Source organism: Artemia franciscana, chromosome 15 (assembly GCF_032884065.1).
Source record: "Artemia franciscana chromosome 15, ASM3288406v1, whole genome shotgun sequence".
NCBI lineage: Eukaryota > Metazoa > Arthropoda > Branchiopoda > Anostraca > Artemiidae > Artemia > Artemia franciscana.
Window position 1 is genome coordinate 30,392,562 of NC_088877.1, and position 21,540 is coordinate 30,414,101.

Sequence of the window (21,540 nt, forward strand, 5' to 3'; positions counted from 1 at the left end):
CCAAAATAATTGGAGAGCACCTAGGCCCCCTCCCACGCACATTTTTTCCCCAAAGTCAGTGAATAAAAATTTTGAGATACCCATTCTGTTTAGCTTAGTCAAAAACCTAATAAGTATGTCTTTGGGTACTATTTAATCCCCCACAGTCCCCAGGGAAGGGGCTGCAAGTTACAAACTTTGACCATTGTTTACATATAGTAATGGTTATTATGAAGTAAACAGACGTTTTCAGGGGGATTTTTTCACCTTGGGGTGGGGGTGGGTCAGAGGGAGGGGGTTACGTGGGAGGATCTTTCCATGGAAGAATTTATCATGAGGGAAGAGAATTTCCATGAAGGGGCGCAGGATTTTCTAGCATTTTTAAAAAAAAAAATGAGAGAATAAATAAAAAAAAATTCAACTGGAAGTAATGAGCAGCATTAAAACTTAAAACGAACATAAAATATTACACATATAAGGGGGTTCGTCTCCTCCACAATGCCTTGCTCTTTACGCTAAAGTATTTTTATTAATTTCAACTATTTATTCTCGGCCTTTGTGATTCAGGGGTTATTCCTAAAGATTTGGGACAAAATTCAAGCTTTGGTGTAAAGAGCGAGGTATTGACGAAGGGGCGAACCCTCTTATATATGTAAAAAAAATTACACAAATATAGAAATTCGTTACGCAAGTTAATTTGTGAGGAACGTATCTTTATTACTAACAAAATTGGAGGGCAACTAGGCCTCCTCCCCCACCCTTTTTTATCAGAATCAACCAATCACTACTATGAGAAAGCCATTTAGCAAAAAAAAATATATATACAAATTTCGTTTTATTTATTCATGTGCAGTGAGCCAAAATAAAAACATGCATTAATTCAAAAAAGTTCAGAAATTGCATTTTAAAAAAAACGAGTTTTTTTTTAACTGCAAGTAAGGAGCGATATTAAAACTTAAAACGAACAGAAATTATTCCGTATACGAAATGGGTTGTCCCCTCCTCACCGCCTCGCTCTTTATACTAAGTTTTTTTATTGTTTTAAAAAGTAGAGTTGTGATAAAGAGTCAAACTTTAGCCTAAAGAGCGAGGCGTATGGGAGGGGACAACCCCTTTCATATATGGAATAATTTCTGTTCGTTTGAAGTTTTAATGTCGTTGCAGTTAAAAAAAACGTGTTTTTTTCATTTAATAATATCAGGACCAATTCAGAGGATCATTATATGACCCTCTCTATGGTTTACAAGATACAGATAAGAGCATGGATCTGTAGTTTGATACCAAAGATTTACCAATTAATTTAACATAGATTAGGCTACATGGGAAAAAAAATTGTTTTTTTAGGATGTCATATCGGATGATGACCCCATACATCCACAATATGACAGAGCAGTTTTCCTACCTGGTTTTGGCTGTGATTACCATTCTCATATTTATTTTAACACAACCAGGTTAAGACAAAGTTCCAAAGCTGCCAGTAGTAGAACTCGACAGACTTCCAAAAGCTGCCGACACTTTAGCAGCACAACTTATTTTTGACAGTTTTACTTTGAGCAAAAAAAAGTATCTTCATATGTAACAAGAGCTAAGAGCTCATATGGCACTTGTGACGAGGCGAGAAGAGCTAAGAGCCAAGAGATCATATGGTATGAGCTCTAACAAAATTCTATGAATCAATAGATTGATTTAAAAAGGAAAATAAGAGGCTTAATACCGGTCAAGATTTAAAATAAGAGCTCTGGGTCACAAAGTCCTTCTAAATATCAAGATTCATTAAGATCCGATCACCCACTCGTAAGTTATAAATACCCAATTTTTTCTAATTTTTCCTCTCCCTTTAGCCCCCCAGATGGTCGAATCTGGCAAAACGACTTTATCAAGTCAAATTGTGCAGCTCCCTGACACACCTACCAATTTTCATCGCCCTAGCACGTCCAAAAACACCGAACTCGCCAAATCACTGAACCCCTCCCCCCAACTCCCCCAAAGAGAGCGAATCCAGTACGATTCTGTCAATCACGTATCAAGGACATTTGTTTATTCTATCCACCAAGCTTCATCCCGATTCCTCCACTCCAAGTTTTTTTCCAAGATTTCCCCCTCCAACTCCCCCCAATGTCAAAAGATCTGGTCGGGATTTGAAATAAGAGCTCTGAGACATGAATTCCTTCTAAAAATCAGATTTCATTACGATCTGATCATCTATTCGAAAGATAAAAATACCCCAATTTTCACGTTTTCCAAGAATTCCGGTTTCCCCCTCCAACTCCCCCGAATGTCACAGGATCTGGTCGGAATTTGAAATTAGAACTTTAAAGCAAAAGATCCTTCTAAATATCAAATGTCACTAAGATCTGGTCACCCTTTCGTAAGTTACAAATACCTCAATTTTCAAAATTACCCCCCCCCCCCCAATTCCACCAAATAGAGCAGATTCGGTCCAGTTATGTCAGTCACGTATCTTAGATAGGTTTCTATTCTTCCCATCCAGTTTCATCCTGATCTCCCCGCTTTAAGTATTTTCTAAGATTTCTGGTCCCCCCAACTGCCCCCCCCCAATTACGCTTCATCCGGTTGAGATTTAAAATAAGATATCTGAGTTACGAGGTCCTTCTAAATATTAAGTTTCATGAAGATCCGATCACTCCTTTGTAAGTTAAAAATACGTCATTTTTTCTTATTTTTCAGAATTACCCCCCCCCCCCAATTGAGCGGATCCGTTCTAATTATGTAAACCACGTATGCAAGACTTCTGCTTATTTTTCCAACCAAGTTTCATCCCAATCCCTCCAATCTAAGCGTTTTGCATCATTTTAGGTTTCAACCGCCCCAAACTTCCCCCAATGTCACCACATCTGGTTAGGATTTAAAATAAGAGCTTTGAGACGCGATATGCTTCTAAATATCAAATTTCATGGAGATTCAATCACCCGTTCATAAGTTAAAAATACCTCATTTTTTCTAATTTTTCAGGATTAACCCCTCCCCCAACTACCCCAAAGAGAGCGGATCCGTTCTGGTTATGTCAATCATGTATCTAGGACTCGTGTTTTTTTTTTCCACCAAGTTTCATCCCGATCCTTCCACTCTAAATGTTTTCCAAGTTTTAGGTTTCCCCCTCCCAACTCCCCCCCAATGTCACCAGATCCGGTCGGGTTTCAAATAAGAGCTCTTAGCCACGATATCCTTCTAAATATCAAATTTCATTGAGATCCGATCACCCGTTCGTAAGTTAAAAATACCTCATTTTTTTTAATTTTTCAGAAATATCCCCCCCAACTACCCCAAAGAGAGCGGATCCGTTCCGTTTATGTCAATCATCTATCTAGGACTTGCGTTTATTTTTCCCACCATGTTTCATCCCGATCCCTCCACTCTAAGTGTTTTCCCAGTTTTAGGTTTCCCCCGCCCAACTCCCCGCCCCCGTCACCAGATCCGGTCGGGATTTAAAATAAGAGCTCTAAGACACGATATCGTTCTAAACATCAAATTTCATTGAGATTCGATCAGCCGTTCGTAAGTTGAAAATACCTCATTTTTTCTAATTTTTAAGAATTACTCCCCCCCCCCAAAACTACCCCAAAGAGAGCAAATCAGTTCCAATTATATCAATCATGTATCTGGGACTTGCGCTTATTTTTCCCATCAAGTTTCATCCCAATCCCTCCACTCTAAGTGTTTTCCAAGATTTTAGGTCCCCCCCCTCCAACTCCCCCCAATTTCATCAGATCCGGTCGGGATTTAAAATAAGAGCTCTGAGACACAATATCATTCCAAACATCAAATTTCATTAAGATCCAATCACCCGCTCATAAGTTAAAAATACTTCATTTTTTCTATTTTTTCCGAATTAACCGCCCCCCCCCACTCCCCCCCAGATGGTCAAATCGGGAAAACGACTATTTCTAATTTAATCTGGTCCGGTCCCTGATACGCTTACCAAATTTCATCGTCCTAGCTTACCTGGAAGTGCCTAAAGTAGCAAAACCGGGACCGACAGACAGACAGAATTGGAGATTGCTATATGTCACTTGGTTAATACCAAGTGCCATAAAAATGATATTTTGAGACAAGATCTAGCAACAAATTTGAAAACTGTCAAGTAGCCTTGCTACTTTGCTGCCACACACCTATAGTTTGTTACGTTTAAGATCCTTCTTTTTGTCTCTCATCTTTTTATATTATTTCCTAGAATGTAGTAACTTAATTAATCTAGTTTTTTTTCTCTCTCTCTCTTTTTCCCCTGTTGATAAAGCCTTCTAGCTGAACTATTTGGACATTTATCAATATTTGTGTAAAAAAGAAGGTTTACATAATATAACACATGTGTAAATACACAATATTTACACAATTGAGTGTTGAATGTTATATTTTTTAGGAGGTTTCTCATCCTCATCAGATGAATAACAAAATAAGTAAATATGATGAATCTAAAAGGAGAAATACTATTTGATAGTAAATGCAAAATCAATGATTTTTTGAAGATTTGAAAAAAGCACAGAATTATTAAGAATAAAAAAAATCAAAATTGTGATATAATTTTGGTTTAATTACGTAATTTACCATTCACCTAACTTAACAACTTTCAAAAAAGTATCTTCTACCAGGTCTAAAAAAACAGATAATTTTCTTTAAAAAAAAGGATGTCAAGCTCCTTAAAGAGAATCTAAAAATATGTATTGGAAATTTATGTCCTACACAGTAGCCTATATTTAGTAATAAGAAAAAAAATATTTCCTGGATAAGCTTTTATAAAAAAGTAGCCCAGTAGAGATAGTCATTAAAAACGAAACTTTCCAAATTAAGCCAAATACTGAAGCGTGAAAAAAAATGAAAGATATTTATTTTAAAGTGGTTTTCAGAATTATTGGTAACCAATCTATACTGTCGTTTTCAAAGAATTTGAAAATCGAAGCCATTTAATTAAAATTTGAAAATGAGGAGAAATAAAGTACTATAATAGTTCAAATTTAAAATGATCAGAAATTGCTATCAAAAACAAACTAAACCCACAACAAACAATAAACAAATAAATAATCATATAAAGCATAAGGATAACACATACTGATATAGATAAATACTTACATTCTTAAAAAAGTAGAAATTAAAATGAATACTCAAGTCAAATTTAAAAACAAATGAAAATTACTACCAACAGGAGTTTGATTACTGCCCCCTTCTAACCATAAACTTTCTAAAATCTAGTGTTTTCAATGAGAAGTATATATGCTTTGAACAGTGTGCTTTAATTTTTCATAAAAGATTCTAGTTTAATCCTAAAGTTGCATAGAACATTCTAAGTGTTGCGTTTGATTGTTTTCAATATATTTATTGCAAAAGTTTCATTCGAAATCAAGGATTGTAATGGTTATTGAACTAAGATTTCGATTCCACAACAATTTCTAGATAACATGTTTAAAAAAATCCTCCTAGAAAAATGTTTAAAAGATTGCATAGGAATGATAATAGAATAAGATATTAATGATATATCAGAGGCATCACCTAGCTCTTTTTATTTCTGGCTCTTTAACTCTTTTACTTGAGACTTGAGGCTTTGCTAGGTAGTGTGAAAAAGATACAATTCTGAAAACCTGGACGCACATAATGGCTTTTGGTTGAGTTCAACATCCCTTTCAGCATACCCTGAAAGTTCAAACTTAATACCCTAGTTGTTCCTGAGATATTTTACACATACCCTGTTGACAATATAGATGTATATAGTATATTTAACTTATTTCAATATCATCCACAACATTCCCTAAGAGTTTGAACTTAATACCATAGACTGTTCCTGAGATAGTGCATAAATAAACTTTTGACAACCAGGATGCACATGGTGTCAATTTATTTAGTTCAACACCCCAATTGATGTTTCTTAAAAGTTCCACTTCACAATCTTAACTGTTCCTAAGATATAGCAGATATACCCTTTTGACAAGTTGGAAACACATAAAGAGAGTATTTAAGTTCAACGTTTCCAGACAGTTTCAACTTAATGCCCATAGCCATTCATGAGATAGCTATAAGTAAACCCAAATACACCCTTTTGACAACCTGGAAACACATAGTATCTTTTGATTTAGTGTGATATTCCCAACTTAATAGGCTCAGGCATTCCTGGTATATTGCAGATAAGTCATTTTGACAAACTAGACACACCTAAACTGTTTTAATTTAGTTAAGTAGCAATAAAAGTTGTAGTAACTGACATAGTTACAATTTGAGCAGTAGCAGTTGCAGTCACAACCATCAAGCAGTTCCAATTGCAAGCAGTTCCCTTTGCAGTCATAAAGTAATGCCAGTTAAAGTTGCCACCAGTTGCAGCTGCTTTTGCAAGTAGTCTGGTTGTAATAGGAAGAAGTCATAGTCACAACTGGTTACAGGCAGAGTTGAAAGTGATCATGGTACCAGTCAAGAGTAATTGTAGACATGATTGTAAGTAGCTGCAGCAGTATTAGTGGTAGGGGCTGGGAAAGTCAATACCCTTACCTGTTCTCAATATATTCCAAATATTTATCCAGGTTTGATAACCTGGATTTACATAGTGTCTCTGGATTTAGTTCAAAATTCCCTGAAGTTTCATCTAAATACCTTTAGATTTTTTTTAACATGCCAAGGATCAAACATTCCCCCTTTCCTAATAATATGCCTTGTGCGTATCTAATGGGCAAATTGCATAAATTACCACCCTTGCCCCAGTGGTTGTGAGGATTCATGTCACCCCCTGAGGCATAGTTATTGGATGTTTTGACTAATTTGAAGAAAATGGCTATCTCGAAATTTGGGTCAGTGTTGTGGGAGAGTTTCACCTTAAAGACCACAACCTTTTTGGGGATCTAGGATCAAACATACCATCCTTTCCCAACAACAAACCCTATATGTAAACAATGGGGAACTAGCATAATTTACAACCTTTGAACCAAGGGCTGTGAGTGGGTATGCCATTCCTACAGGCACAACTATTTGACTTTTACACTATTTTAAGCAAGATGGCTATTTCAAAATTTTGATGAGATGTCTTTGGAAGCAGGGTAGCAAAAAGGGCACTAACACTTAATCCTTTGAAACATTTCATGATAGTTTCACCTTAATACCCTAAGCCTTTTTGGAGACCCAGGACCAAACATATCCCTTTTCCAAATAAAAAACTTTATAAATAACCAATGAGCACAATGGGCCTTATACAAGCCCTTACATGAGGAGCTATGGGTAGCTATTTGACCTTTAAGCTATTTTGAAGCAGATAGATTTCTTAAAATTTTAATCAGATGTCTCATGGGGGGTATATGAAATGGGAGCTGGTTCCCTCTAATCACTTTTGACTCTCAAAAAAGTCACTTGAGCTTTAATTCCCAACGAATCTCTGAGGCTTCTACCACCACCCCTTTAAAATGCCATGGTTTTTGGGAAAAAACGCCAAATTAATAACACTTTGAAGCCTCATGGCTCTTTACTATAGACAACACTAGAGTATTGCCTCTGATACTGCAGGCTAAACCACTCTCCCCTAGATGGTCTTAGTCACAGTCCTAGGAATACATAAAAGGCTACAGGAAAACCGTAAAATCCTTACTTTATAATATGAATAATGTTTCTACTATTTAGATTATCATTTTTCTTTTGATTATTAAATATTTTTTATATTATTTCCAATAATTTTTGTGTCTAATATTGCAATCAATCACAGGTAAAGCTAGATATCATCCACTTTATAATAAAAAAAACTCTGTTTTAACAAACCACACAAAATGTATTGAAAGATTCAATTAATTGAAAATGTTGCCTATTTTTAGGGCTATAAATAGGACCATCAAGGGGGGGGGGGTGCATTGTCAGAAAAAAAGTAATATTCTAGATTAGGAGCTTATATTTATCTTATAAAGTAGTTGAGTAGAATGAATAAAACCCTCAGAAATGGATCCAGAGCCTCAATGATCTCATAGGAAAGTATTTTGAATTGGCTATACCCACTCATTCCCTCTCCTAATGGCACTAAGCTTTGATGATCATTTAAGATTTTTAAAATATGAGAGTGATACCTTGAAAGATACCGCTGTCACTTAAATACCACTTTTATTACCTTAGAACTTAGTTCCTCCAGGGCCAGGTGTAGCACATAGGGCAACAACAAAGAGTCTCCAGACGTCTTGGAGCAGAGCAGCAGCCGTGCCGTCCTCCCACTGTGGTTGTAACAACAGCTCAGCACTCCTCAGATCTCATTTGTACTGCCGTTGGAGAGTGTGTTGGAGTCACCATCTTTTTCACCAACCCTTGGGTTACCACTTGTAGGCAGCATTCAGAATACGGTCTCCTGACATTCAGAAGACATGACCAAGATAGGTCCATCTTCTCTGCTTCAGGAAATCAGTGACTGGTGGTTGACCCATTCGTTTGCGGATCACTACGTTTGTGGCCCTGTCCTGCCACGAAATGTTAAGGATTCTTCTGAGGCAGACATTTTCAAATGCTAGGATACGTTTTTCCAGCTGGATATTCAGCTTCCGGCATCCACTTGCATAAAAGAGAATGGACATGATGTTGCTATTCAACAGACAATGCTTTAGATACAAAGAGTATTTTTGTTTTGTCATTTTGGTTTCAGTTTGCTGAAGCTGCTTGTTTAATTCTCCTTTTTTATCTCATTGACTATTTCGCCATCATCTTTGATTTTACTTCCAAGATATTTGAACTCCTGGATTTGTTCAATCGTTTTCTGTTGCATTTAAGGATCAGAGGTGAGTTGAATGTGTCCATGCTCTTCAATCTACCAAAGTTTACTATTAATCCTACTTTCTCAGCCTTGTCTACTATGGTGTCAAGTAGTAGCTGCAAACATTGCTTCGCCTCTTCTAGAGGTACTATATCATCTGTGAAGTCTAAGTCTATGAGCTGACTTAGACTTCTTTGTCTGAGAGGCACAGATTCAATCCCAGTTGTGACCAGTTATTTAGTTTGGAATGGGGTCAGTGGCATGACTTTGTAAGCTCAGCCAGAGTTGACCAAGCTCTAAATGGGTACCTGGAGAAATCTGGGGAAGGTAAGCAGGAGGGGTGTGTGAAAGCACAGGATGGTTGGCCCCCAACCCTCCATTGCACTTCCTGGCTGAAGGGCCATGAAATGGAGATCAGCACTGCCAGTTTGGACCTTATGGGTCTAGTGCTGTCTTACTTACTTTTTTACTAAGTCTGTGAGCTCCTGACCACTGAGTTTTACATCAAAGCTTGATGAGTGCTGTAGGACATAATCCGTTACTTGGACAAATAGAAAGGGGGATAACAAACGTCTTTGTTTAACCCCAGAGATAATCTTAAAGAATCATGTCTAAAAGAATCTTTAAGAATCATGTTTACCCATATTCCATTCTGAAACAACATTTGCTCTCTACATAGAGGGCCATTATTATATGGGCTTCTTTATTAGAAACTCCATAAAATTTCAAAATCTTCCATAAAACATCACAATCAATAGAGTCGAATAGTTTTTCGAAATCAATGAAGAGCAGATAAAGTTTTTTATTCCATTCTCTTGACTCTTCCACCATAAGTCTGAGGATAAAAATACGGTCAGAACATAATACACTGGGCTGGAATCCATGCTTTTCTTCCCTTAGATGTGAGTTGAGAGCTTTTCTCAAATGCTGCAACATAATTGTGGCCAGGAGTTCACTTGGTTCTAATACTGCTAGTGGAGTATAGTATTCAAAGTCTGAAGTATACTTTATATAGCTTACTGCTGTTACTTTATGGATGGAGTTGTACACTCCAATGCTATTGGTATTACAAAAATTATGAAAACCCAATTGCATGCTTGATGCTCATTGATAACTATACTACAACTATAAAAAGCACCATCTGATTTTCTGGTAGAACAGGAAGTTACATGGTTCAGGGCATGTTATATTCAGTGAGTGACCCAAAAAGTTTTGGCAGTACATCTCTAGCCAAGACCACAATAGATAATGTATTAAAAAACTGATAACTAAGCAAAATAGAGAAGTTACAGAGACTAATAAACTTGCTAATTTACTGAACCAGGAATTTATCTCAGTTTTCACCATTGAGCCTGATGGCCCTGTACCTTCCCCACCAAACTACAATATAAAAGCCCTAATGGAAAGCACTACTATATCATATACACAGGTCCTTAAACGTTTAAATAATTTGAATGCTTAGAAGTCACCTGGACCTGATAATATACATCCCAGGCTACTAAAAGAAATTGCAGAAGTGATAACAGATCCCCTCACAAAAATCATCCTGACTTTACTTACCACTAGAGAGCTCCCAGTAGACTGAAAGTATCCAACATAACTCTGGTATTCAAAAAAGGTAACTGCATCAAGCCTGAGAATTATTGACCTTTCAGCCTATTCTCAGTTGTAGTTAAGATGCTTGAACTCAGTTTATGATTCATTGCTGAAATATTTAACCACAAACAAGATCTTGTCACCCAAACAGCATGGATTCCAGTCAGAAACATCAATCAAAACAAACTTGTTGGAATCATATGGAATAATTACAAACCTGATTGACCAAGAAAATCCAGTTGACCTACTGCTGCTTGACTTTGTTAAGGCCTTTGAAATAGTGACCCATAGTTGAATGCTCTCAAAATTATCTGCTGCTAGCATCAACTCATCCCTGATAGCCTGGCTGATGAATTTCATCACTAGCCCCAAGCAGAAAATCCATTTGTTTAAGACATGTGGCCAGCCAATCTACTCTGATGAGGCCATAGTAATGAATGGGGTACTGCAGGGAACTGTAGTAGGCCCAACCCTTTTTCTGATGTATATCAACAATATCCCTGATCTTGTGGATAGCAATATGCATTTTTTTGCTGATGGCACCAAACTTTTTGGCATTTTTAACCCACATAAAATCCAACATGATCTAGACAGGCTACAGAATTAGACTCAAGACTGGCTTCTCCAATTCAATACAAACAAATGTTGTACTTTGCACCTTACACCTAATAACCCATTGGCTACCTATTTTAATTTTAAATCCAGCCATCTAGTGAAAAGAGAAGTAGAAAGGGACCTTGGTGTGATCATTGATGAGAGGTTGAGGTTCCAGAGCCATGTCTAGCATGTTGTCTCCCAAGCCAACTCCATCTTTGGTCTACTAAAAAGTACCATCAGTTGCTGAGAGGCAATGATATTCATAAAACTTTTTAAGGCTCTTGTTAGACCCCATCTTGATTTTGGCATGTGCCTGGCTAATCCTTCTTACTGGCAAGATGCTAGGCTCATTGAAAACGTCCAGAGGTGAGAAAAAAGTGCATAAAAAGCTTAAAATCAGCTTCATATAAGGAAAGTCTCAAGCAGCATAAGCTACCTACCCTTGTCTACAAATGCATGTGTAGTGATATAATGTTGACTTATAAACTCCACCATCTTCCAGGGCAACCACAGCACCAGACATTCTCACAAGAGGACATTCAAATAAGCTACAAAAATTAAGCTCTAGATCAAGAATCTGTCAAATGTTTCTTCAAGAAGAGTGACTAACCAGTGGAATGAATTGAAGGACTCTACTGTCAGAGCTCCTTCCATCCAGTCTTTCAAACATCAACTTGACAAGGAGTGGGAGAAGAAGCAGTGGAGGTTCAACTGGGAGTCATTAACTCAAGAGCACTACAGGTCCAGAGGACCTTAAAGCTCTCAAATGGATTAAGGTAAGCTGAAAACATCTAGCAAATGTCCATCTTCTTTTTGGAGCACCCTCGTTTCAGAACCATATTTGACCACTGCCATCCCTGTACCTTAAAATATTCTAATCTTAGTTTGCAGAATTATTGTCCTATTCTTCCAAACTTTTTTTTTTCAAATGTGAAAAAAACACCCTGAGTCTTGACTATTCTACTTTTTACATCTTCACTGCTCCCACTGTCTTTAATAGTATTACTAACAAGGTAAGTCAAGCTGTCCACCTGATCTATCTTTTCATTACCCATGTAATCTTTTCATCTTTACTTGTTCCCAGCCTTAGTGACTTAGCCTTCTGAACATTAATCTTCAAACCTATTCTAGTACCCTAAACTTGGAAAACCTCAGTTTTCATTTTGCTCACACTTTCATCTTGGATGCTTAAATCTTTAATATAATCTAAATCTATGAAAGTTTTTCCTCCCATTTGATTCCATGTTCTTCCATTGACCATCAAAATGATCCATTCAAATGGGTTAGAATACAACCCTGCTTAACTCCCACTTTAATATGAAACCAGCTGCTAACTTCACTTCCTATCTTAACTGCAGCACTGTTATTTTCATTATAAGACTAATTGCTCTAGTATGTTTGTCTAGAATACCATACAAGGATAAGACCTTCACCAAAGCTCTTCTATCAACAGAATCACATTACTTGGAAATTCAATTTTGGGCCCTTTAAAGACCTCTAAAGATAATACCATTTTCTCTTATTTTAGCCTATAGAAAAGGGTTAAAATATTGATTTAGAGCTTACTGTTTGATTATATATTTGTTTTGTTAAAGTTATATAGTTCATAGACACTGATTTTTCATAGTCCAATTCAAAAAACAATAAATAAATCATCTAATTTTGCCATGTTCATTTTACGCCATTAAAACTTATTAAAACCTTTTTCTGTAGACTTTGATATTTTTTCCCCAATGTTTAGGGCTCAGAAAACACAACCTTTAACAGGACTAAAAATAAACATGGCAAAATTAGGAGATTTATAAGTTGTTTTTGAATGGAATTAAATAAAAAAATTTCATCGTCCTAGCTTACCTGGAAGTGCCTAAAGTAGCAAAACCGGGACTTTAGGTTTCCCCCCTCCAACTCCCCCCAATGTCATCAGATCCGGTCGGGATTTAAAATAAGAGCTCTGAGACACAATTTCATTCCAAACATCAAATTTCATTAAGATCCAATCACCCACTCAAAAGTTAAAAATACTTCATTTTTTCTATTTTTTGCAAATTAACCGGCCCCCCACTCCCCTCCCCCAGATGGTCAAATCGGGAAAACGACTATTTCTAATTTAATCTGGTCCGGTCCCTGATACGCTTACCAAATTTCATTGTCCTAGCTTACCTGGAAGTGCCTAAAGTACCAAACTGGGACCGACAGACAGACAGACCGACATCCCCCCCCCCCCAGATGGTCAAATCGGGAAAGCGACTATTTCTAATTTAATCTGGTAATTATAATTTAGTAAATTATAATTTAGTCTAATTTAACAAGAATATACTTGTTATCTTGGCAATACCTTCCTGGGATACACTCTATCTTCCGACAAGAAATGTTACTTTCTCTCTTGACCGAGCCCCTTCCTCCTGGACAAGTGCCCGCAGAAAATTTTCCAGGAGGTGGAGGGTCACCCTAGAATAAATGAAATTTAGACTTAAACCAAAATACCAAAAGATTAATTGATTCCCCAGAGAATAATAGGTGTGCACTATAAATTTAAGATTTTTCATTTAATTTTACTAGCCTATATACAATCTAATGTTACAGCAGCATATTTTAAGGCTTGGGAAATTGCATTGATACAAGTTTACAACTGTTATACTCTCGGGAAGCAATTAATATTTCACAATTTTTTGTTGGGAGTCTAATTTTTTTTTTTTTTTGTTCTAGGGTGACCCTTATCCTGGAGGGTACCCTTGTCCAGGAGAAGGGGATTCAGTCTACAGACAAATTAACACTTTTTGTGAGAGGACAAAATGTGTATCCCAGGACACTATTGCCAAGATACTCTGTTTTTGTTTTTTTATTCCTGTGGCTTAGGGGCTTCATGCATGAGAGTTCTATTAAGCCTACCTATCAATATTGTCACAAAAAAACACTTTTACATTTATTTTAAGTTTTCCTTATCTTTTTCATCAGTTTTACTTCTGAAAATGCAATTCCAATTATTTCAGTAAAATTTTTAGGCCATATCAAGAGTTTTTCCAACATAATCTTTCCAAGAGTTTTACCAATTTAATCTTTCCAAGAGTTTTTCCAACTTAATCTTTCCAAGAGTTTTGCCAACTTAATCCATCAAGCCTATTCTGAGATAACGCAGATACGCTATCTTGAAAACCTGGAAACGCATACTGCCTTTTAAATTACCTTGCTACTATACAGTGGGTAGATCACAAGTCCACGTGGGCTTATAGTGTTATTAAAAATAAGTTTATATGATTAATTTATTTTGTCGTTAGATTAGGTATTTCGCGTTGTATTGTTTCTGTGGGTTCTTGCAATTTGTACTGTTGTTTAATTTCCTTGCTTGTTTGTTATTTATTCCTTGCTTCTTTGCTATGTATTCTGTCACGTGATCTGATTCATTGACAGTTGTATACGATTCAGAGACAGTTTTAAGGAGGACAAAAATTTTAAAGTCACAAAATTTCCAATAAATAATCTAACGATCATAATTATTATGTAAGTCATGTAGTGGCGCAATGGGTTTGATCTTAGCTTGGTCATATGGGACCCAGAAATCGAATCTTAGTGTAGCAACACACTGCAGGAAAGACACAGGGTCCTTAGTAGTCAAGAAACGTCAGTAATCTTATTAATTGCTTACTGTTTATTTTTTAATTAATTTTTATTTTACTACAGAAGGGGGTGTAGTTAATACATTAGATTAATTAATAAGACAAACTAAGAAATAAAACTAGTAAAGTAAATTAAACAGTAATAATCAAAAACAAAATAAGTAATTATAATCAAATTATTCAAAATTGAATTAGAAGAAATAAATCATTAATAAAAGAATAAATGGAAAACAATTTTGTTAACAAATGAAAAATTTGTTAGAGTTTAGCCAATAAATTTATGAGATAACATGGGGAAAGGGATAGTCAAGATTTTGTCCAAGGCACAAGAGAGACTCGAACCACCACTGATCCAATTTCTGTCTTAAAACATACATTCACGGAAGAAGCCATGACGAATTTGTGTTACAACACAATGTCTGCCTTTCCCATCCCTCTTCCAACACAGTTTTATTAATGTTTAGTATCCGTAATTTTTGCATTTTAACGTTAAATACTGTTTGATTGTTATATTTTTTGATTAATCAAGAAAAATAACCATTTCTGTGGTGATTAAAACTTTTCTTGCGTTATTAACGTCATCACTTTTATTTTACGCCATTAAAACTTATTAAAACCTTTTTCTGTAGACTTTGATATTTTTTCCCCAATGTTTAGGGCTCAGAAAACACAACCTAGTTAGCAGGACTAAAAGGGCTAAAAATAAACATGGAAAAATTAGGAGATTTATAAGTTGTTTTTGAATGGAATTAAATAAAACAAGAGCTAAGAGCTCATATGGCACTTGTGACGAGGTCGGAAGAGCCGAGAGCTCATATGGTACGAGGTCGGAAGAGCCAAGAGCTCATTTGGACGAGGTCGGAAGAGCCGAGAGCTCATATGGTACGAGGTCGGAAGAGCCAAGAGCTCATTTGGCACTTGTGAGAAGGTCAGAACCTAAAGTTAAACTTTATAGCACAAGATCCTTCTAAATATCAAATTTCATTAAGATCTGGTCACCCTTTCGTAAGTTACAAATACCTCAATTTTCAAAATTACCTCCCCCCTCCCAATTCCACCAAAGAGAGCAGATCCGGTCCAGTTATGTCAGTCACGTATCTTAGACAGGTTTCTATTCTTCCCATCCAGTTTCATCCTGATCTCACCGCTTTAACTATTTTCTAAGATTTCCGGTCCCCCCAACTGCCCCCCCCCCCCAATTACGTTTGATCCGGTTGAGATTTAAAATAAGATATCAGAGTTACGAGGTCCTTCTAAATATGAAGTTTCATGAAGATCCGATCACTCCTTCGTAAGTTAAAAATACGTTATTTTTCTTATTTTTCAGAATTACCCCCCCCCCCCCGCAATTGAGCGGATCCGTTCCAATTATGTAAATTACGTATGCAAGACTTTTGCTTATTTTTCCAACCAAGTTTCATCCCAATCCCTCCAATCTAAGCGTTTCCCATCATTTTAGGTCTCCCCACCCCAAACTTCCCCCAATGTCACCAGATCCGGTCAGGATTTAAAATAAGAGCTTTGAGCCACGATATCCTTCTAAAAATCAAATTTCATGGAGATCCAATCACCCGTTCGTAAGTTAAAAATACCTCATTTTTTCTAATTTTTCAGAATTAACCCCCCCCCCCAACTACCCAAAAGAGAGCGGATCCGTTCCGTTTATGTCAATCATCTATCTAGGACTTGTGTTTATTTTTCCCACCATGTTTCATCCCGATCGCTCCACTCTAAGTGTTTTCCAAGTTTTAGGTTCCCCCTCCCAACTCCCCGCCCCCATCACAAGATCTGGTCGGGATTTAAAATAAGAGCTCTAAGACACGATATCCTTCTAAACATCAAATTTCATTGAGATCCGATCACCCGTTCGCAAGTTGAAAATACCTCATTTTTCTAATTTTTAAGACTTACTCCCCCCCCCCCCAACTACCCCAAAGAGAACAAATAAGTTCCGATTATGTCAATCATGTATCTAGGACTTGCGCTTATTTTTCCCATCAAGTTTCATCCCGATCCCTCTACTCTAAGTGTTTTCCAAGATTTTAGGTTTCCCCCCTCCAACTCCCCCCAATGTCATCAGACCCAGTCGGGATTTAAAATAAGAGCTCTGAGACACAATATCATTCCAAACATCAAATTTCATTAAGATCCAATCACCCGCTCATAAGTTAAAAATACTTCATTTTTTCTATTTTTCCGAATTAACCGGCCCCTACTCCCCCCCCCAGATGGTCAAATCGGGAAAACGACTATTTCTAATTTAATCTGGTCCGGTCCCTGATACGCTTGCCAAATTTCATCGTCCTAGCTTACCTGGAAGTGCCTAAAGTAGCAAAACCGGGACTTTAGGTTTTCCCCCTCCGACTCCCCCCAATGTCATCAGATCCGGTCGGGATTTAAAATAAGAGCTCTAAGACACAATATCATTCCAAACATGAAATTTCATTAAGATCCAAATACCCGCTGATAAGTTAAAAATACTTCATTTTTTCTATTTTTTGCGAATTAACCGGGCCCCCACTCCCCCCCAGATGGTCAAATCGGGAAAACGACTATTTCTAATTTAATCTGGTGCGGTCCCTGATACGCTTGCCAAATTTCATCGTCCTAGCTTACCTGGAAGTGCCTAAAGTAGCAAAACCGGGACAGACCGACAGACAGACAGACAGACCGACAGAATTGGCGACTGCTATATGTCACTTGGTTAATACCAAGTGCCATAAAAATTTCATCGTCCTAGCTTACCTGGAAGTGCCTAAAGTAGCAAAACCGGGACTTTAGGTTTCCCCCTCCAACTCCCCCCAATGTCATCAGATCCGGTCGGGATTTAAAATAAGAGCTCTGAGACACAATTTCATTCCAAACATCAAATTTCATTAAGATCCAATCACCCACTCAAAAGTTAAAAATACTTAATTTTTTCTATTTTTTGCGAATTAACCGGCCCCCCACTCCCCTCCCCCAGATGGTCAAATCGGGAAAACGACTATTTCTAATTTAATCTGGTCCGGTCCCTGATACGCTTACCAAATTTCATTGTCCTAGCTTACCTGGAAGTGCCTAAAGTAGCAAAACTGGGACCGACAGACAGACAGACCGACATCCCCCCCCCCCCCCAGATGGTCAAATCGGGAAAGCGACTATTTCTAATTTAATCTGGTAATTATAATTTAGTAAATTATAATTTAATCTAATTTAACAAGAATATACTTGTTATCTTGGCAATACCTTCCTGGGATACACTCTTTATCTTGAGACAAGAAATGTTATTTTCTCTCTTGACCGAGCCCCTTCCTCCTGGACAAGTGCCCGCAGAAAATTTTCCAGGAGGGGGAGGGTCACCCTAGAATAAATGAAATTTAGACTTAAACCAAAATACCAAAAGATTAATTGCTTCCCCAGAGAATAATAGGTGTGCACTATAAATTTAAGATTTTTCATTTAATTTTACTAGCCTATATACAATCTAATGTTACAGCAGCATATTTTAAGGCTTGGGAAATTGCATTGATACAAGTTTACAACTGTTATACTCTCGGGAAGCAATTAATATTTCACAATTTTTTGTTGGGAGTCTAATTTTTTTTTTTTTTGTTCTAGGGTGACCCTTATCCTGGAGGGTACCCTTGTCCAGGAGAAGGGGATTCAGTCTACAGACAAATTAACACTTTTTGTGAGAGGACAAAATGTGTATCCCAGGACACTATTGCCAAGATACTCTGTTTTTGTTTTTTGTTTTTTTATTCCTGTGGCTTAGGGGCTTCATGCATGAGAGTTCTATTAAGCCTACCTATCAATATTGTCACAAAAAAACACTTTTACATTTATTTTAAGTTTTCCTTATCTTTTTCATCAGTTTTACTTCTGAAAATGCAATTCCAATTATTTCAGTAAAATGTTTAGGCCATATCAAGAGTTTTTCCAACATAATCTTTCCAAGAGTTTTACCAATTTAATCTTTCCAAGAGTTTTTCCAACTTAATCTTTCCAAGAGTTTCGCCAACTTAATCCATCAAGCCTATTCTGAAATAACGCAGATACGCTATCTTGAAAACCTGGAAACGCATACTGCCTTTTAAATTACCTTGCTACTATACAGTGGGTAGATCACAAGTCCACGTGGGCTTATAGTGTTATTAAAAATAAGTTTATATGATTAATTTATTTTGTCGTTAGATTAGGTATTTCGCGTTGTATTCTGTTTCTGTGGGTTCTTGCAATTTGTACTGTTGTTTAATTTCCTTGCTTGTTTGTTATTTATTCCTTGCTTCTTTGCTATGTATTCTGTCACGTGATCTGATTCATTGACAGTTGTATACGATTCAGAGACAGTTTTAAGGAGGACAAAAATTTTAAAGTCACAAAATTTCCAATAAATAATCTAACGATCATAATTATTATGTAAGTCATATAGTGGCGCAATGGGCTTGATCTTAGCTTGGTCATATGGGACCCAGAAATCGAATCTTAGTGTAGCAACACACTGCAGGAAAGACACAGGGTCCTTAGTAGTCAAGAAACGTCAGTAATCTTATTAATTGCTTACTGTTTATTTTTTAATTAATTTTTATTTTACTACAGAAGGGGGTGTAGTTAATACATTAGATTAATTAATAAGACAAACTAAGAAATAAAACTAGTAAAGTAAATTAAACAGTAATAATCAAAAACAAAATAAGTAATTATAATCAAATTATTCAAAATTGAATTAGAAGAAATAAATCATTAATAAAAGAATAAATGGAAAACAATTTTGTTAACAAATGAAAAATTTGTTAGAGTTTAGCCAATAAATTTATGAGATAACATGGGGAAAGGGATAGTCAAGATTTTGTCCAAGGCACAAGAGAGACTCGAACCACCACTGATCCAATTTCTGTCTTAAAACATACATTCACGGAAGAAGCCATGACGAATTTGTGTTACAACACAATGTCTGCCTTTCCCATCCCTCTTCCAACACAGTTTTATTAATGTTTAGTATCCGTAATTTTTGCATTTTAACGTTAAATACTGTTTGATTGTTATATTTTTTGATTAATCAAGAAAAATAACCATTTCTGTGGTGATTAAAACTTTTCTTGCGTTATTAACGTCATCACTTTTTAACAGCAGCTAATCCAAAACAAGACATGACGTCACACCAAAGTTTTCATCAGTCTTAACTTAAGACTGCTGTAAATTTAGGTGAAGAGTTAAGTCAAGTTAAAACTAAATGACGTCATTCATAGTATAAATAGAACACAGGACATTGTTCAGCCTCAGTACTAAAGTAGCAACGCTAGAAATCAGGTTGGACAAATATTTAACAAGTTTGTATCATGCCAAGGGGAAAAGTAACTATGAAAAATGACTACTATGCTATTCTAAAATTAAACAGAAACAAGATTAGATGTATGAAGACAAATGAAATTAAGGCAGAGATAAAGAAGTCGTACCGTTGTTTGGCTATGAGATGGCATCCTGATAAAAACCCAGACAATCAGGAAGAAGCCACAATCCGTTTCCAAGAGATTTCAAATGCATATGAGGTTCTTGTTGATGACAAAAAACGTCAAATTTACAACATTGATAGTTGTGATACCAGCTCTGATAGATGGTATCACATGGAAATGAAATGCAAGAAATGTGAGGAGACATTTCCCGACCTAGTACATGTCGACAAATTCTGGATGCCACGATGGGCCTGGACAAGGCTCGAACGTGACCCAAGTAAGTAAGTAAGTAAGTACTAGTAACCTTCCTTCAGCATGGAATATACCACATATATCCCCAGAAACAACTCCCAAAAAAAAAATCCAAAAAAAAAGATATACGAGTGCAACGAATGCAAGAAGAAATTTCGAAACAAATGTGTCTTCAATAAACATCGAAAGCTTGAAAAGATTTGGAAACACTTTTGAAAGCAGTGAAAAGCTAATATCCATAACAGACCACCCTATACTACCAACATGGGAATAGTGAATTGTAAACATTGTATGTATATTTCATAAGAAATAAATCTTATGTGCAATTATTTATTTTAACTTCGGTTTGTTTTTGGTTTTAATAGGTCTCTGAAAGGACTATCTTTCCAATTTAAACATTATTTGTTGTTGAACTTCATTTTGGTTATCATAAGTTCCAATATGGCTCTTTACTCTTCTTTCAAATACCTTAATATCAATGGCTTTATCTACAATTAGCCATGACTTGATGTTCACAACTATTCCATTTTAATTCAATAATAAACAGACTCGGTCAATCTGGACGATTAGTATTTAGCTGTTTCTCAACATTTGATATTTTAGTAATTGGAAGACAATTCAGCCTAAGCTGAGTCGAACGACATAGAATCATAGCCGGTAAATTAAAATTTAAATAAACTTCCTCTCCAAAACTAGGTTTTTCCTGATTATAATGTTGTAGAGTTGTAGACTTAAAAGAAAGGAGGGGAAAAATTTGCCTGCTTTTCGCTAAATCAGTCATTTCCAATCCCCATACTGAGGACTTGCTCCCTGATTTTCACAATCCAATTAGACTCCAACTCCCCCGGTTAGCCTCCTTAGCAATCCCAACTTACTCTCCGATCCATGCTGGTCACCTGAACCAGATCTTCACACCCCCCCCCCAAAGCGGTCGTGGCCGAGTGGTTAAGGCGTCTTCACCCCCCCCCCCCCTCCCTGGCTAACAATTCAAGAGGTCACAGTCTGAAGGTTCACCTGCCTGGATGTCGGAGAAGGGAACGACATGGCTTCTTTTCCATTCGGGTGGTCCCCCTCTGGAACAGCCCATCTGAATCTACCATCCAAGCTGAGACTCCCTACTCCGTCAAGGCTGGAGTCGACAGGGACTCTTCACACTAGATAACACTTTCACTATTCACACTAGATTTATCCTTCTCTACAATAGGTACTCCTAGTTTAGGGGCTAGTGACCTAAACTGGGGGCAATGAACCCTCTCCTGACATTCTAGGACAATTGGCTCCTAGTTCATTTACCCTATCTCCATATATAATAAAATAAAAATATATAATAAAATATATAATATTACCCTATCTCCAT

At 36.7% G+C, this 21,540-nt stretch overlaps 2 long non-coding RNA genes across 3 annotated transcripts in view; both read right to left on the reverse strand.

The window, feature by feature from the left end:
- LOC136036330 (uncharacterized) overlaps positions 1–21,540 on the reverse strand; it is a 350,999-nt gene that overhangs the window by 124,897 nt on the left and 204,562 nt on the right. The gene's annotated exons all lie outside the window — the stretch shown is intronic.
- The window catches only part of LOC136036329 (uncharacterized), a 41,697-nt gene that overhangs the window by 13,310 nt on the left and 6,847 nt on the right, over positions 1–21,540 (reverse strand). The window contains exon 1 of one of the 2 annotated variants that reach the window (XR_010619701.1): positions 13,218–13,233. The exons of the other annotated variant lie outside the window; for it this stretch is intronic. This is a non-coding gene — a long non-coding RNA (uncharacterized LOC136036329). Of the gene's footprint in view, positions 1–13,217; positions 13,234–21,540 lie in introns of those variants that run through there. 2 annotated transcript variants of the gene reach the window in all.